The 19,702-nt window shown below is 45.7% G+C and overlaps 1 protein-coding gene across 2 annotated transcripts in view; it reads left to right on the plus strand.

Annotated features, from left to right (window-relative positions):
- Positions 1–5,705: 5,705 nt before the first annotated feature.
- GRIK4 (glutamate ionotropic receptor kainate type subunit 4) overlaps positions 5,706–19,702 on the plus strand; it is a 583,539-nt gene continuing 569,542 nt past the window's right edge. The window contains exon 1 of one of the 2 annotated variants that reach the window (XM_069742917.1): positions 5,706–6,022. The gene's annotated coding sequence lies outside the window, so the exon portion shown is untranslated. The remainder of the gene's footprint in view (positions 6,023–19,702) is intronic. The other variant, XM_069742916.1, reaches the window with a different exon arrangement.

Below are 19,702 nucleotides of genomic sequence, written 5' to 3' on the forward strand. Positions count from 1 at the left end.
TTTTCCTTCCTTAACGTTACTTTCAATTTCGATGCTTCTCAAAACCCAACAATTCAGATGTGGCTGCAGTGAACCTTAGTAACCTCTATGTGACGGCATTTCACACTTGGGCCCTCATTCTTTAGAGCTGCTTTTGTCATCGCTTTTCCTGCCCGTGACTTACAAGTGTTGATTTTCATGTTGGAGTATACAATTCACCATGTTAGGTTATGTTCACACACAGTGCGGGGTTTTTTCTGCATGCAAAACCTGCTCTCTTGACAATAAAAACACTGTGTTCAAAACGCCTCTATTACAATTTTTGTCGCTTCGTTTTTTTTTTTGTTTCTTTTTGCATCGTTTTTCAGGTGTGGATGACATGTTTAGCAAAGTTAATTTTTTTTTCACCAGAAATGCTTACAAAATGCAGAAAAATACACTGTCGCATTTAGTGCACATTCTCAACGCTTTTCCTATGGGCGAAAAAAATGGTGCAAATACACTGAAAAAATTGACACGCTGCAAATTTTAAAAAAAGAATGCAGCTCCATTTGTGAAATCACATAGCTTTTGCTGGTACTGTAAAAAGAAGCTTTTAATTTGCATATAAAAACTCTGCATGTGAACCGAGCCTTATGATGACGCACATAATGGTTACGTCCTTTCATTCTCCCCAAAATATCAATGATTCTGCTGAAAGCTGAAACTGCAACGTTTCATTTATTGATCCTTCATGTAACTCCTGAAAGCATCGGGTACGCTAAACAGGTTATCCACTCTCAGTATCTCAGCTTCTTAGGCTCGGTTCCCATTGCGTTATGGGACCGCGTTTAACGGACAGCGTTGCACGGTGAAATTAACGCCGTGCAACGCGTCCGTTAACGCGCCCATTGAAGGCAATGGGAACGCGCTTCACTAGCGCGTGCCATGTTCGGCACGCGCTAGCGACGCGCCGGTGATTCCTGGCGCGCCGCGGACGCTGCTTGCAGCGTCCGAGGCGCGCCCGCGGTCCGTTACCGCGACCCCGACCGCAGCCCCATAGAAAGCATTGCGTTAGCGCAATCCGCTAGCGCTAGCGCTAAACGGATTGCACTAACGCAATGTGACCCTAGCCTTAGTCACTGCCTGACACAGGTTGAAGAAAGATATTGGGGTTCACACCACATTCGCATCTAAATTGTTATGACTATGTTCAGTTACATAAGGTACAACCTCTTTGAGACAACCATCCAAAATTGGATTAAGAAAAGTGGTCTTCTCTGCATGATTTTTGGGGGAACTAAGTGGTCACAGGGAATCTGGTTTGGATAAAGCTATGTTCTCGCTGCTTGTCTACAGTGCGTTCTGGGTTCTGCCTGAATCCCCCTAAAAACTGGATACAGACGAACCCCTGAGGGAGCAATAAAGCATAATTTAAAAAAACAGTTCCCTTTGTGTTACTGATTTGACAGTGTTCGCCTTTTCAAAAGGGCACAGAAAGGTAGCAGAGCATGACCCCAATTCTAGAGCGGGTTTTTCACATGGTCTTGATGAGGGGGCAAGGCGGCGTGCGGTGCGAGGTTCTAAGGTAAGATTTGTGGCATAAGGTATGTAAGGGAGTGGCAGGGCCGTAGTCATGGTCGCACTCTGGTGTGTCTTTGCCTTGACCTCCGCTTACATGAAAACAGCATCCTCTCACCAGCATACCTGTGTCTTCTCCCGCTGTGCCTTCACGGATACTAGTGTGGTGCTGAGGAATTTCTGCAACTGGCTTTGTAGGGTACTAGCAGGTACGTGGGATGCGGTGACGAGCAGGAGACAGAGCAAGAGTTAACGGGTTTTTTATATAAAGTTATCACAGCAGTAAATACTCCACGCAGGGAATAAGGGGGTGAGAGTATATAGAAACACAAAGTGTTAACGGTAATAGAGTAATAGCAGAGGGTAAAAGAGTGAGTTAACTTATCAGTCTCTGGTTCCTGGACGGTGAACTATTACAGTCACTGTGCACCGAAGGATCGGAACTGCGTTGCGTGTCAGCAATTATCAGCGTTAGTACTGTTGAGGTCAAAGGGTGGCAGGGAAACGGTCTCTTGAGAATCACTGTATGAGCGGGGAATGGAAGAGTGTAACGCGGGCCTGCTGGTTGGCATCGGTCAGCGGAGAGGGAGTCAACCTTCTCCTGTCGCACACGCTGGGTACCCGCCAAAACCCCCGTTCCTGTTTCTCTTTCATGTCAGGTCCACCCCCAACAGTCAGGTACAAAGGCCTGCTCCTGTCAGAAAGTTCATCCCCCAGCAACAATGGTGACAGCTCCGACAGTTCCGGCCTAAACACGCATGAGAGACCGCTAGCCCGATCCACCTTCCTACAGCTTCACAAGAATTGAGATACAGTCCGGTTAAAATGCAATATGTGAACCTTTACTTGAACAACTTGGCAGCACATTCTTGTCAGTAACGACATCAAAAACAAGTTCCATGCAGTTCTCAGTCTGCTCTTTCCCTGCACTCAGTTCCATGTCCTCCAGTACATTATGAGGTAATAGCGCCTTAGGCGGTACAGCAGTGTTCTCCCTGTTCAGACTCACTGTGTCTGGGGATTCTCTAGTCCATTTCGCATCGGTTCTAAGACCATCGACCCATGCAATAATCTGCCACATGCTGAACAATCTGCACCCTGTACTCCTCTGGACCGTTTCTTTCCTCCAGCTATGAACTGCTGCAATCCTGCTGCTTGACATCATACGTCTGTCCTATAGACTCGAATGGCTATACTTCTTTTCTTCTTAAACGTTATGTGACTGCTGTGGTGTCCTGGGCCTAGAGCCCATGTAGACTATTCGGGTGCCCAGGCCCTTCTCTCTATACCAGGAAACTTTCCCAACCTTATCACACAGCAGCCCCTCCTATTTTAACCATTTCCTACACTACACCCTAGCTGGAAGCCCTGTACACTTTAATGCCCCAATCTAGTGGCCTTTCCTCCTTGCGCTGTTGTATGAGGTCCCTGCTACCTGAAGCTTACTGGCAAAGTCATCTTTTCCCCTGTCCTGGAACAGGTACCTGCATGATGGGCAGCTTGAGACGTTTTACAGCGACTCTGTCAAGCCCCAGGCTCCTCAGGTGCTGCTACTTCTCAGGTGTGGTGCGGGCCGATCACTTAAAGTTCTTAGCCCTCCGGTTCTGCTAAGTGTCCTAGAGTTCCACTAAAGCCTCGGGCTCCTGGTGCCCGGTTGCTGCGCTGATTCTGAGGGTGCCCGGTTGCAGTTCCCCTCTGAGCCCTTTATCTCTCCTCTGCTCCTGTCCTCTGTTGCTCCACCACATTCAACCCCTTGGGTTATCTCTCTTTCCAGAGGCTGCAGCTCCCACGGGGCTGCTCAGCCTCCCCAGTCTGTTCCAGACTTCCTTCACCTATCTCTCCCTCCTGGAGACTCCTGCCTACTGACTGACTCTTCCTCCAGACCAGGATGCCTATAGCTAAGGGAAGCTCCCCTGAATCCGGGTCCTGAGCTCCCACTTCTCGCCTGGATTTGGAATGTGTCGTGTGTGGGTGCCTTACCTGGTAAGAGAACTCCGTTGCCTCCAAGCATGATATTATCCTCCCCGAAGAGAAGGCAACATCACTGTAACAACCGGTACCTGGGGTGTTACATATACATCTAGTAAGACACAGTAATACACGTAACAGTGTAGCAGTACCATTGAATAGGCGTGGTAATACACTGAATCGTGTAGCAGTACCATCATATGTTAACAAATATACAAACACTGATTATATATAGCACCGGGGCAAAAGAGAAAGGCAAAGGTATAAACGTAATATATCATACCCTCTACAGGTACACCATCACTCATCGAGTGGGGGTCATCATCACCCGTGTCACCCCAGCTCACGTTATTGTGGCTTGGCAAAAATGGCGTAAAATTGCCAAAAATTCCAATATTTTAGCGTTTCAGAAAAATTTATGCCTTTTCAAAGTTTTTTTGTGTGCCAGTTTTGTGGCGTAAAAGCTTTAGGCTACGTGCACATATTGCAGATTTTGCTGCGGATCCGCAGCTGTTTTCCATGCATTGTACAGTACCATGTAAAGTATGGAAAACAAAATCTGCAGTGCACATGCTGCTTAAAAAACGCGCGGAAACGCAGCAGTGTTTTTTCTGCAGCATGTCAATTCTTTGTGCGGATTCCACAGCGGTTTACACCTGCTCCTCAATAGGAATTCGAAGGTGTAAAACCGCAGGTGGAATCTGCACAAAAACCACGGTAAATCCGAGGTAAATCCACGGGTAATCCGTAGTGCGGTTTACCTGCGTATTTTGCAAAAACAGTGCGGAAAAATATGCACACCAATCCGCAACGTGTGCACATAGCCTTAATGAACTGCAGCTTATGTTTCTGTGCCCGTCAGAACAGAACAAAACACAAACGGAGTTTACTTGAGCTCGGCTTGTGATATAGCAGCATATGGCCCCGTTGGTGGGATTAGTCTGAATCCAGATTTTAAGCGTTTCAGTTGAAACCCTTGAACACACTGCAGAAACGCAGTGTTCACAGGGCATAAGGGCGAAGAGTTCTTAGCCCACATTTACATGTTCAGTATTTGTTAATCAAAAGAGAAAAAGGAGTTCTATACGAGATATTTTAAAATCAATATTTTATTACAAAACAGTTTTTAAAAATCAATATTGTACAAAACGTATATATGTAGAAAAGGGGAGACCCTAGTACAAGAACATCCAAATCACATGCACATGAATGTGTTTGTCACCATGGTATAGATGTATAAATAAACATGCATGTTAGCACACAATGGTATGATATAATACCAGTTTCCATATGGACAAGTGTCCTCCATGCAAAAATAAGCAAAGAAACCAATTGTAGTGCATATCAAATGAAAAGTTTCTTACCCATAGTGAGGTGGCCAGTGCCTGTGACTCTGGATACCCCCTACCCCCTATTAATGATTATCCGGAGTATACGTTACTGTCCTTGTATATACATGGGTATAGTTAAACATCTTTTTACAACTGCACACCGAGTGTGTGGGATCCATGTTATTTCTGTAGGTGTGTTCTCATTGCATGTTCAGTATTTGGTCAGTATTTTATTTATCAGTATTTGTAGCCAAAACCAGGAGAGGAACAATCAGAGGAAAAGTATAATAGAAACACGTCACCTCTTCTGAATTTATCACCCAATACTGGTTTTGGCTTACAAATACTGAGGTAAAATACTGACCGAATACTGAGCGTGTGAACGTGGCCTTAAAGAGGTGGCCTTTTAGAGAACGAAATACCACGTAATCAAATCTAATTTTATTGGAATGACATTTTAGCTTGGGGGAGGCGCAGGTCCTATAAAAACAAACAGAACTGTCGGGAATGTCAATTTCCCTGTGGTCAGACCCTTTGTCTGCTCCTTATGTCGTGTAATTGCTATTTATGCATTTATTACTCTCTCGGCCGGTATTGATTCCAGATCAGTTCTGCACCTGTAGAGCAGCGTTTTCTCCGTTTTTTTTTGTCTTACGTCATGTTTCCAGCCAATCATTCTGTTTCCATCAACTCCATTTCTTTCTACGACCCCACAGTCTCTCTAACTAGCCGTTACCCCTCCTTTTTGCAATCCCTTCTTCCACGTAATCCCTCCTTCTCCACAGCTCCCTTTTCCACAGCCCCCTGTCCTCCTCTCCATCGCATCCTCCCTTCTTTTTTTTTTTTTCTTCATGTCTCTTCTTCTCAGCACTGCCTCAGTGTTACTGGATAATCCTGAAGGAAGACGCAACTCTGCCTCATTGTCTCCTCTCGCCCTCTGCATTCCCCCCAGATGTGCTGGGGCTACTGCTGCATTTAGGAGGCTACGTCTGGATCATGACACCAGGGGCACAAGAATGAAGCATGGAAGAGAAAGAAAGAGAAGACACGGACTATCCCCCCACTTCGTCACAAACCCCTCTAATTATTAGACGAGGCTTCGTAGGAAATCCTAGGAACAAGTCAAAGCACTAAGCACCCGGGGAAGGAACCATGCACTGAGCTCTGAGCTCATATTCCTAAAGGTAAAGGTCCACCTTTCCTATTCCGCTATGTCTCCTATGTGTTCGCTTCTTGTTGTATGGATCATTTATGGGCAGGAATTTCGGAACTCGGAGAGGCTGCGTTCTCTTCTTCCGTAGCATAAACTGCATAAAACAAAAGCTGCTACAAAAAAAAGGACCACAAAGCCAATCAGTCATTCTGTCCATTGCTCGAAAAACCACACCGTTAACCCTTTCTATACGCGCTTTTCCAAACAGACACGTCCTAACTTCTCGTTACATGTGTAGCGGCCCCTCGCTGCCACAAACGTGTTATCAATATAATAGCGGATGCTCAGAGAGTAGTGACGTTAAGCCCCTGTCACTTGTCAGTCAGATGGCAGAATGAGGGGCAATCCGGTCCAAGAGGGGTTAACGCGATCACATCCTCCATGTGATATCAATGGAGTGGATCATATTTATTATGGGAGGCTATACGTGCAGAATGCAATGCTGCATCATCCGGAGAAGCTGCGGAACCCTTCCCCGGGGAGTCTGCATGTAACGTTACCCCCAGAGTGGTGCCTGTGCGGACGGCGCTGTCCCTGCTCCGGCACTCTGCGGTGCTGGGGGCGGCTTGTAATGAGAATCCCCCCTGAGCAGCATGTAATGAGTCTGTGTCTGGGGATGAATGTGTGTTCTCATGAGCGGCAGGTGTACAGGCCGAGAAGAGCCGCAGCAGCTGCAGAGACGGCGGAGGGGCTGCATTCACCCGCCACAGTGGATCCTGTCATTAGTCACTGAGCGGAGCTGGATATGGGACCGACATGAGGGGATGGAGATGAGGGGACAGAGCTGAGGAGATGGAGATGAGGGGATGGAGATGAGGGGACAGAGATGAGGGGACAGAGCTGAGGGGACAGACATGAGGGGACAGACATGAGGGGACAGAGATGAGGGGACATACATGAGGGGACAGAGATGAGGGGACAGACGTGAGGGGACAGAGATGAGGGGACAGAGCTGAGGGGACAGAGATGAGGGGACAGACATGAGGGGACAGACATGAGGGGACAGAGATGAGGGGACAGAGATGAGGGGACAGAGATGAGGGGACGGAGATGAGGGGACAGACATGAGGGGACAGACATGAGGGGACAGAGATGAGGGGACAGAGATGAGGGGACGGAGATGAGGGGACAGAGATGAGGGGACAGACATGAGGGGACAGAGATGAGGGGACAGAGATGAGGGGACAGAGATGAGGGGACAGAGATGAGGGGACGGAGATGAGGGGACAGAGATGAGGGGACAGACATGAGGGGACAGAGATGAGGGGACAGAGATGAGGGGACAGAGATGAGGGGACGGAGATGAGGGGACAGAGATGAGGGGACAGACATGAGGGGACAGAGATGAGGGGACAGAGATGAGGGGACAGAGATGAGGGGACAGAGATGAGGGGACAGACATGAGGGGACAGACATGAGGGGACAGAGATGAGGGGACAGAGATGAGGGGACGGAGATGAGGGGACAGACATGAGGGGACAGAGATGAGGGGACAGAGATGAGGGGACAGAGATGAGGGGACGGAGATGAGGGGACAGACATGAGGGGACAGAGATGAGGGGACAGAGATGAGGGGACAGAGATGAGGGGACGGAGATGAGGGGACGGAGATGAGGGGACAGAGATGAGGGGACAGACATGAGGGGACAGAGATGAGGGGACAGAGATGAGGGGACAGAGATGAGGGGACAGAGATGAGGGGACAGTACAGGCCGCCATCTCCCGGGCGGCGAGAGAGCGCCCAGACACTAAAGTAAAGAGACGAAGTCTAATTATCGGATTGTGCTTTACAGCAGACAGGATGGGCCAAGTGTTAATCTGGCATGAGCCGGCTCTCAGGGTCACCGACCCAAACGGAGAGGAACTATTCCGGCTATATAGGAACGAGCTGCAAAGGAGAATTATCTATTATCTATCATCTATCCATTATCTATCTATGTATCTATCTATTATCTATTTATCTATCTATCTGTCTATTATCTATCTATTATCTATCTATTATCTATATTATCTATCATCTATCTATCTATCTATTATCTATCTCATTCTTTCTATCATCTATCTATTATCTAATTATGCATCTATCTATTATCTATCTATCTATATATCTATCTATCATTTATCTAGCTATCTATCTCTCTGTCTATCTATTATCTATCTATTATCTATCTATTATCTATCTAATATCTATCTAGAAACTTTCATTTACCTAATGTACAGCAATTGTTCATGTTGATGCTAGAACCCATGACACGCTTGAAAGATCCTAGTAGTAGAGACTGAGATGTCATTATACAGTTGGTAAAGAAATTTCAGGATTGGGGGGATTTCTTTTACATAGTTTTTGGATCCATCCATCCAATTTTGGATCCATCCATCCATCCATCCAGTGCGCTTGCATATACATATATGTTTAGTCCTTCCATTCCTTTCATGTAGGGTGCAGAGCTGGAGGGATCAAATAAATGTATATATTCCATGTGTATAATTTCTTAACAAGGGCGGACCCATAACCCAGCTATTGGGCACCATGGCCCCTACACATGGATCCTTATTCAATGATATGATAAGAGAGCGCCCCCTCTTGTGTCGGAGGATCGTGTGCCTGGCGCCTCCATGTCTTTATGAAGTGTGTAGATCCCCTGAGACTCATTAGGCTCTTGTCTTCTATGCTCTCTCCCCAGTTGTGACTTTGGGAGCTGTTCACATGGCGCCATAACTCCCAGCTGCTTAATGCAATTTGTGTCCTACTGTGGAGGTGTCTGTCTGGTAACATCATCTGTCACTGTGCTAAATGGGTCTCGCAGTTTTAGGTCTTCCTGACATGTGAGATTACAGCAATCAAGGTGAAGGGAAGGTTGCCGAGATCACCAATAACTAAGAGGACCTGACATTTGGGAAAAGTCCCCCTTGGGCACTGACCTCCATACTCCGCACCCATCGCTCTTGAAGTCAATGACCTTTCACATGTGATTCTCCGAGCTACAAACATCTATGAGTCAGATACATAGGATGCAGACATGTACTAAGCCCTCCATCCCGGGCATACGGGTGGCATCAGTACTGGCGCTCCTACTAATGCCATCTTCTACCGATTTGATTTAATAAATGAATGAAGAAGTTATTGTAGATATGGGCACTAACATTTTTTTTTATATTGATACTTGGCACTTTTTATTTTCTTGATTTGATAACATGGCTGAGAAAATGCTGCAGACGACGGCATCTTGATGTAGTGTGTGCGGTGTTCACAGCAGCTGCAGCTCAAAAGGTGGCAGAGGCAAGAACACTGAGCAGTCCCAACCCAGTCCTATACATGGCGGTCTCAGCACTTTGATTTGACCTTTGCTTGGGGCTGCCAGTGTCTCCCATGTGAACAGCTCCACACTGCAATGTCTTCCTGGGAGGTTTGCTCGGGTTGACTTCCATTTGGGACTCAGCGGCAGCGTCCTCTCCTGGCTCTTCCCACAGCGGGCAGGTTTCATCAGTGGCCAGGCTTCTTCCCATTTGCACTTTCCCGCTGTGCAGACGGAGATCCTGCCACCGTGCAAATTATACACTGACATTTACAAAGTCATTTGTGAAATGATAATTAGAAACGTGATTTCCGCCTGTGTCTCGACAGCACTGACGCTTCCTACTTTATCCGCTCTTTCTTCACGTTCCGCGCGAGGGTCTGCGCATGAATATTCATTCCGTTCCATTATGGGACGAGAACTATAAATGTAGAGATGGAAGTTATCAATAGATCTTACTAGAAAAGTGTCATTGGGAAAAATTGAGCAAAAAAAAAAGAATAAGGGGTGAAGTTTCAGAGTTCACGTTTTAGGTTTTTTATTTTAATTTTTTAAAATATTTATATTACAGAAAATTGTATTTAACTGGAAAAAACAGTGCGTATGAAGAACTATTCAGGCAGCACAGTTAGAGGGGTTGTCCAGGATTAGAATAACACATTTGCACTTTTTCAGAAACAGCGCCACTCAAACTAAAGGTTATGTTTGGTATTGCAGCTTAGCTCCGTTCACTTCGATGAGACTGAGCTGCAACTCCAGGCAACTTGTAACTGGGTGTGGTGGTGTTCCTGAAAACAAGCAGCCATGTTTTTTTTTCTAAAATTCTGGATGACCATTTATTTTAAAACTTCATCTGAGAGCAGCATGATGTAGGGAAAGAGACCTTGATTACAACGATATGTCACTTTGTGTCACAACTGCTGCAGCCAATAAACTCTCAGAATTTTTGTCTTTAAATGTAGCAAAGCTCAGAGAGCTAACTCCGCACACACAGCAGCTTTCTGTGTACAGTGTATATTGGCAGTAAGCTGCTAATCAGTGTTGGGGGCGGAGTCAGACTAGAATGCATGAGTGCTCTAGTCCTGCAGTGATAATCTACTGCCGATAAAACACTCATCGTGTTGAAACTACATCACACAGCCTAATAAGTGATACATCGCTGGAATCACTGTCTCAGCCCATACATCATGCGGTCCTCAGATTAAATAGCAAAAACTTGCTGACAGATTCTCTTTAAAGGGAGTGTTATGGTAGATTTCTCTGTGCTAAACCAATACCATCACCAGATAGTAAACTAAAAAGCATGTAAAAACATACTTTTTTGGCACCGATAGACTCATCGTTGAGAAAGTGAAAGGTTATTATTTACTAAATTGTGGCCCGATTCTAACACATCGGGTATTCTAGAATATGCATGTCCCCGTAGTATATGGACAATGATGATTCCAGAATTCGCGGCAGATTGTGCCCATCGCTGATTGGTCGAGGCAACCTTTATGACATCATCGTCGCCATGGCAACCATTATGACATCTACGTCGATACTGTGCCCGTCGCTGAATCAGAAACGTGGGATTTCTACGTCCTTTATGACATCATCGTCGCGGTGCCCGTTGCTGATTGGTCGAGGCCTGGCGGCCTCGACCAATCAGAGACGCGGGATTTCCAGGACAGACAGACAGACAGACAGACGGAAAAACCCTTAGACAATTATATATATATAGACTAGATTGTGGCCCGATTCTAACGCATCGGGTATTCTAGAATATGCATGTCCCTGTAGTATATGGACAATGATGATTCCAGAATTCGCGGCTGACTGTGCCTGTCGCTGATTGGTCGAGGCAACCTTCATGACATCATCGTCGCCATGGCAACCATTATGACATCATTGTCGCTGTGCCCGTTGCTGGTTGGTCGAGGTCTGGCGGCCTCGACCAATCAGAGACGCGTGATGTCTACGTCCTTTATGACATCATCGTCGCTGTGCCCGTTGCTGATTGGTCGAGGCCGCCAGACCTCGACCAATCAGAGACGCGGGATTTCCAGGACAGACAGACAGACAGAAAAATCCTTAGACAATTATATATATAGATAGATGTAAATTAGCTCCTATGTGTCCAGTGAGTGTTCCCAAGCCAAGGCAGGGGCTTTTGTTTTGGCTCTCATCACTAAAACCTTCTCACTGCTTTGGTGTTGATTGATGGATCTGGCATTCCTTTGCCCTTCGAAGGTCAGTGGTAAAATATAGAGGCTCCTTCTCCTTCTGGGAGCTATCTGCAGAGGTACCTGACCGCCATCAGCCTCCCAAAATGCAGCAGTTTTTTTTTTTCTACAAAAGGTAACAAGGGAATAGAGCTGTAATGGAATTGAGCATCTACAGCCGCTCGTGCATTCGGCAAACACCCGTCCAGATTAGTGGTTTCCTGCGATAAATTGATGAGTACAATGCTGTAACACTGCCATTCAGTAAGAATACAATCTGCTGTCTAATTTACTGGTATCACAGGAATGGCTGTTTACAGCCGGCATCTCTCCGTAGTCTAGTAATCCAATCACCCCGAGCTTCAGAGGCAGTCTGCTCTACGGACCACAACTACCATGCTTTATGGCCTCGTGCTGTACACATGAAATTCAATGGTTTGAGTAGGATATTCATTTTTGGAAAGATTCCTCTAAACTCAAGGACCGTCGTCTATTTCTTATGCATTTTGCCAGTAATTCTCATTGATTTAAGTCCCTTTTTCTCAGCCTTTTCGGGAACCCCAGTGAATTTACCTCCGAGTGCTATTTTCACATTAGAGCGGACTGTTAAGCTCTTGGTTTATCTAATGATTTCCTACATCAAAGATGTAGTCTGCCTCCTTGGAAGAACAAGCTGGGCATTTCGGCACAAACGTCTGGAGACTTGCAGGGTCCTGTAAATCCCGCATCCTTGTTCTCCACTTTTTTGGGGCAGAATAATGGCTCTTGGTCCTACTGGAAAGCATTCAGGAGCTGCCCTGCGTAACATGAAGTACAAGGGATGGTCCCCGAGGTCCAGCGCCCCGGGCTGGATTCAGCTCACATGAATATCATACAACATAGCCTCTGCAGCTACGTCAGTGCGCGCCATCAAATATTCATGAGCTGTGAATTATTATGCTGTTTCTTATGCTAATCCACATAAAGAATGAACACACACCAGCTGAGAACGCTGACACCTCAGAGGTATCTCCTTCATTCAGTCTCTACGAGAGCATCCAGGAGTATCATGGACGACCATGGCAAAGGCAGCATGTATTTGGAGGTACACAGCCCCTAAGAGAAGGCATGTCTAGCCAGGGACGTACATGGAACTCTAGGGACTCCATAGCAAAGGTACGGAATGAGTCCCTCACACAGGCCCCAGGCGGCCATTAAGCTACTCATTGGGTTTCTATGATCACATTGCAAGGGCCCAATGGGTGTGAAAGAAGGCCACCCACCATGTTGAATCTTATAGACGTCATGGACAGTGTTAAGGTACCTTCACACTGAACAACATTACAACGATAACGATGGCGATCCGTGACGTTGCAGCGTCCTGGATAGCGAAATCGTTGTGTTTGACACGTAGCAGCGATCAGGATCCTGCTGTGACATCGCTGGTCGGAGCTAGAAGGCCAGAACTTTATTTCGTCGCTGGATCACCCGCTGACATCGCTGAATCGGCGTGTGTGACGCCGATCCAGCGATGTGTTCACTGGTAACCAGGGTAAATATCGGGTTACTAAGCGCAGGGCCGCGCTTAGTAACCCGATGTTTACCCTGGTTACCATTGTAAATGTAAAAAAAAAAAAAAACACTACATACTTACATTCCGGTGCCTGTCACGTCCCCCGACGTCCGCTTCCCTGCACTCCTCCTGCATTCTGTGTCAGCGCCAGCCGGCCGTAAAGCAGAGCACAGCGGTGACGTCACCGCTCTGCTTTATGGCCGGCGCTTACACAGGATGCAGGAGGAGTGCAGGGAAGCGGATGCCGGGGGACGTGACAGGCACCGGAATGTAAGTATGTAGTGTTTTTTTTTTTTTTTTACATTTACAATGGTAACCAGGGTAAACATCGGGTTACTAAGCGCGGCCCTGCGCTTAGTAACCCGATGTTTACCCTGGTTACCCGGGGACTTCGGCATCGTTGGTCGCTGGAGAGCTGTCTGTGTGACAGCTCTCCAGCGACCACACAAGGACTTTCCAACGATCACGGCCAGGTCGTATCGCTGGTCGTGATTGTTGGAAAGTTGCTGAGTGTGACGGTACCTTTAAGGTATTAAACTGCTGTGTAACACAGCTGGCGCCCAACCAGGTATACTCCATACATGATAGATTTCAGGACAAGTTGCCATTTTGCCCCAGCTTACCTTCCACCATAGCATGGTCTGATGCCACTGACGCTATGCCATTGTGTGCCAATTGCAATATTGCAACCAACGGGAAACCTTTTGGCCAACAATTAACCTGAAAGTATTTTTCTATGGGAGACATACAGTACTAAACCGCTTACACTTAGAGAAAAAAATCATTGCATTTTTCCTCTGCGGTCTCAGATTTTTTCTGAGATAATAAATGTGCTGCAGATTTCAATATTCACTGCATGCTCTGATTTTCATACTGATTTTTTCTAGTACACGGGCTTTATATACCCCACTCTCCCGTCTTGCATTGTAAATTGCTGCAGAATTGCGGTGCCGAATCTCCTCCCCAAATATATAGTAAATCCTGAATATATGAACCTTTGGGTATATTCACACTGCTTCTTTTTCTTCCATATTTTGTGCGGATTCATTGAAAAAAAAAAATAATGGAAAAAGCGCAAGCAAAACGATCAATAGAATGGTCCTAATAATTTGCATAGGAAAGCGACTCACTGCTATATGTTCGGATTTTGAATGTCTTTTAAAGGGAACCTGTCACCTGAATTTGGCGGGACCGGTTTTGGGTCATATGGGCGGGGTTTTTGGGTGTTTGATTCACCCTTTCCTTACCTGCTGGCTGCATGCTGGCTGCAATATTGGATTGAACTTCATTCTCTGTCCTCCATAGTACACGCCTGCACAAGGCAAGATTGCTTTGTGCAGGCGTGTACTATGGAGGACAGAGAATGAACTTCAATCCAATATTGCAGCCAGCATGCAGCCAGCGGGTAAGGAAAGGGTGAATCAAACACCCGAAAACTCCGCCCATATGACCCAAAACCAGTCCCGCCAAATTCAGGTGACAGAGTCCCTTTAAACACTTCAGACTTTTAAAGAAGCGATCGGCTCAATACTGTGCTGTAGGAGTCAATGGGAAGTATAAAAAGATGTCGGAAGATGCATGGCCATCTTTTTTAGTGTTTGTTCAGCATCTTTGCATACAAAAACTCTACCATTTTCTACACTGAGTTATGTAATTTAAAAAACAAACCTCAGGAAAATGGCAGTAAAAAAGAGACAAAAATGCTCAATAAACAGTCTGAAAAAAGTAGGAAAAGCTCTCAGGAAACAACCAAAAAGTGCTAAAAAAGACATTTCAAGTTTGCAAAATTCCAGAGAAAAGGAGCGATTAATGAGGTGTTATCAGCTAGAACCATGAAGGTTTTTGACTGCCAGGAAAATGCACAGTATGGATATACCCTTTACCCTTAGGGTATATTCACACATACAAGTCTTCCTTACGGATATTTTGATGCAACTAAGTCTGCAAAAATATCCACATGTGCAATATGAGGACATTTCACAGTTTTTGATGCAGATTTGCAGCAGATGTGTCACTTAGATTACTGGGTGCAGCAGTTGTGAATAACAAGTAGAGTTCTTAGATGTAGCAGAGCTGAGAAAGCTAACCCTGCCAGGCTCTGTATGTACGACATGTCCCATGTGTGCGAATCTTACCACTCTGCCATGGCAATGACAAAAAGAAAAGGAACATTTGTGACGCCAAGGTGCACTTAATTAACCTCTGCTTCCTGGTAGTATGGTGTAATGTGGTGCCCTCCAAATAGTCCAGAAAACAGGGAGGCCAGAATGACTGTTGATAACATTTACTTATTGTAAGATTACACAGGTTTATCCAGATTAACGATGCTTGAACAAAAGAACCTCCATTCCCATGCAGCAATCACAGTCACTATGCAGTATAGCAATGCAGTTAGATCTCAGGTGCAGGAATCCATCTGATCCTCTTTCTGCTGGTATGCAAATTCCTTATCACATTACTTCTGCAGCTGAAGTTCCACATATGTAGAATGGTCGCTCCTCTACCCGCTCACCCTCCAAACACGGCGAGTTGAGTTAATGTCAAAGAGCTCAATTTTTATCTCATCTGACCACAGCACCTTCTCCCAGTCACTCACAGAATCATCCAGGTGTTCATTGGCAAACTTCAGACAGGCCTGCACATCATGTGCCTTCTTGAGCAGGAGGACAATGTGGGCACTGCAGGATTTTAAACCTTTACGGTGTAGTGTGTTACCAATGGTTTTCTTGGTGACTGTGCTCCCAGCTGCCTTGAGCTCATTAACAAGTTCACCCCGTGTAGTTTTAGGCTGATCTCTCACCTTCCTCATGATCAAGGATACCCCACGAGGTGAGATTTTGCATGGTGCCCCAGATCAATGTCGATTGACAGTCAATTTGTAGTTCTTCCATTTTCTTACTATTGCACCAACAGTTGTCTCCTTCTCACCCAGCGTCTTACTTATGGTTTTGTCGGCCATTCCAGCTTTGTGCAAGTCTATGATCTTGTCCCTGACGTCCTTATAAAGCTCTTTGGTCTTGCCCATGTTGTAGAGGTTAGAATCTAGCTGATTGAGTCTGTGGACAGGAGTCTTTTATGAAGGTGACTATGTAAGACAACTGTCTTTAATGCAGGTAATGAGTTGATTATGAGCGACTAACTGGTCTGTGGGAGCCAGAACTCTTAAGGTACCGTCACAGTAGACGATATCGCTAGCGATCCGTGACGTTGCAGCGTCCTGGCTAGCAATATCGTCCAGTGTGACAGGCAGCAGCGATCAGGCCCCTGCTGTGATGTCGCTGGTCGGGGCAGAAAGTCCAGAACTTTGTTTCGTCGCTGGACTCCCTGCAGACATCGCTGAATCGGCGTGTGTGACGCCAATTCAGCGATGTCTTCGCTGGTAACCAGGGTAAACATCGGGTTACTAAGCGCAGGGCCGCGCTTAGTAACCCGATGTTTACCCTGGTTACCATCGTTAAAGTAAAAAAACAACCACTACATACTTACCTTCCGCTGTCTGTCCCCGGCGCTGTGCTTCTCTGCTCTGGCTGTGAGCGCCGGAAAGCAGAGCGGTGACGTCACCGCTCTGCTTTCCGGCCGCTGTGCTCACAGCCAGAGCAGAGAAGCAGAGCGCCGGGGACAGACAGCGGAAGGTAAGTATGTAGTGGTTGTTTTTTTACTTTAACGATGGTAACCAGGGTAAACATCGGGTTACTAAGCGCGGCCCTGCGCTTAGTAACCCGATGTTTACCCTGGTTACCGGCATCGTTGGTCGCTGGAGAGCGGTCTGTGTGACAGCTCTCCAGCGACCAAACAGCGACGCTGCAGCGATCCGGATCGTTGTCGGTATCGCTGCAGCATCGCTTAGTGTGACGGTACCTTTAGGCTGCCGTCACACTAGCAGTATTTGGTCAGTATTTTCCCTCAGTATTTGTAAGCCAAAACCAGGAGTTGAACAATTAGAGGAAAAGTATAATAGAAATATATTCACCACTTCTGCATTTATCACCCACTCCTGGTTTTGGCTTCCAAATACTGACGTAAAATACTGACCAAATACTGCTAGTGTGACGGCAGCCTTAGGGTAAGTTCACACAGAGCTTTTTTGCTGGGCTTTTTTACGCAAATTTTCAGCTGCTTTTTCCATTACCAGCAAAGCCTATGAGATTTCAGAAATCTCATGCACACACATTGGTTTTCTGTTTGATCAGTATTTTCTGCTTTGCTGCCTTTTTTGGACATAGGGCATGTCACTTCTTTCAGCGTTTTTGCTGCGTTTTTGCAGCATTTTTCACCCATTGACTTGAATGGGTGTTGGAAAAAACGCTGCAAAAACGCAGCAAAAACGCAGGTATCATTATTTGCTGCATTTTTTGTGCAGAAAAATCATGGCCAGCAGGAAGTGATCTCACAGCCAAGAGCTTTGGGGTGTGGTTAGTGAGGTGTCCACAGTGACAGCGAGTTATTGTGAGGTAGTGAGGTATCCTGATAGTGATCTATCGTGTATGCTCATGTGCTGTTATGTACATGTTCATATGTTGTGCATGTGTATGTTTGTAAGCTTCTTTGTCATGAATGTTGGCTTCATTTCATCTTGCATTTGTTAATTACTTTTTCATTTATTTTTGCAAGGTGGAAACAATGACTGTAATTTGGGATGTAGCTTGCCCAAACTACAGTGATCGTTAAAAAGCATCGTCAGGAAGCAGTTACTTTTTTTTCTCTGGGGCACGCAACTTTATTACCATGCACAAAGAGACAAAAAACACACACCAAAAACGCACCTAAACCTTCGTTTTTGACGCAGCTTCTTTCCTGCCAAGATGATCATGTTTTGCTGCAGAAAAAAAACGCAAAGACACAAAAGAGCACAACGAGGTCAAAAACACTCTGTTGTAAAAAAAAAATCACAGTAATAAGCAAGTGCTAGTCAAAATATGGAAAAAAGCAGGGTATTTAGTTGATACTTTTTTTGCAAAAATATGCATACTCAGCTGCTCCACCAATCGTCAAGGTATACCCATATAGAGCAGTCCTAACTAATGTATATAATCCCTATCTGATGTATTTAATAACCTGATCATCTGTATAGTACCTGTATAAGCAGGGTTCAGAGAGGGAATATCCATGTGGACATGCTGGATGGAACAGCTTTAGTGCAAATGACCAACAAAGGAGTGGTGGACTCCCCAGTCTTGTAGAAACAAGAGAACAATTATAGAACCAGAAACACATGGGCTACTTGCACATTGAACAAGTCTGTAGGAACATGTAAACACACCACCAAGAAACTTGAAGACACAAAAGAGCACATCGAAGTCAAAAACACTCTGTTGTAAAAAAAAAATCACAGTAATAAGCAAGTGCTAGTCAAAAGATGGAAAAAACAGGGTATTTAGTTGATACTGTTTTTGCAAAAAATGTATACTAAGCTGCTCCACCAATCGTCAAGGTATACCCATATAGAGCAGTCCTACCTAATGTATATAATCCCTATCTGATGTATTTAATAACCTGATCATCTGTATAGTACCTGTATAAGCAGGGTTCAGAGAGGGAATATCCATGTGGACATGCAGGATGGAACAGCTTAAATGCAAATGACCCATAAGGAGTGGTGGACTCCCCAGTCTTGTAGAAACAAGAGAACAATTATAGAACCAGAAAACCATGGGCTACTTGCACATTGAACAAGTCTGTAGGAACATGTTCACACCACCAAAAAACTTGAAGACACAAAAGAGCACAGCGAGGTCAAAAACACTGTTGAAAAAAAAAATTGCAGCAAAAAAGCCCTGTGTGAACTTACCCTTAATGGTTGGTAGGGAATCAAATACTCATTTCTCACTGCAAAATGCAAATAAATTTATATAATTTATACAATGTGATTTTCTGGATTTTATTTTTGATATTCTATCTCTCAATGTTAAAATGAACATACCCTTAAAATTACAGACTGTTCATGTCTTTGTCAGTGGGCAAACTTACAAAATCAGCAAGGGGTCAAATACTTAATTCCCCTACTGTATATAGGAGCTATGGCCACTCTCCTACCTGCTCCCTCATATATAGGAGCTATGGCCGCTCTCCTACCTGCTCCCTCATATATAGGAGCTATGGCCGCTCTCCTACCTGCTCCCTCATATATAGGAGCTATGGCCGCTCTCATACCTGCTCCCTCATATATAGGAGCTATGGCCGCTCTCCTACCTGCTCCCTCATATATAGGAGCTATGGCCGCTCTCATACCTGCTCCCTCATATATAGGAGCTATGGCCGCTCTCCTACCTGCTCCCTCATATATAGGAGCTATGGCCGCTCTCATACCTGCTCCCTCATATATAGGAGCTATGGCCGCTCTCCTACCTGCTCCCTCATATATAGGAGCTATGGCCGCTCTCCTACCTGCTCCCTCATATATAGGAGCTATGGCCCCTCTCATACCTGCTTCCTCATATATAGGAGCTATGGCCGCTCTCCTACCTGCTCCCTCATATATAGGAGCTATGGCCGCTCTCCTACCTGCTCCCTCATATATAGGAGCTATGGCCGCTCTCCTACCTGCTCCCTCATATATAGGAGCTATGGCCGCTCTCCTACCTGCTCCCTCATATATAGGA

Source organism: Ranitomeya imitator, chromosome 10 (genome assembly GCF_032444005.1).
Source record: "Ranitomeya imitator isolate aRanImi1 chromosome 10, aRanImi1.pri, whole genome shotgun sequence".
Lineage (NCBI taxonomy): Eukaryota > Metazoa > Chordata > Amphibia > Anura > Dendrobatidae > Ranitomeya > Ranitomeya imitator.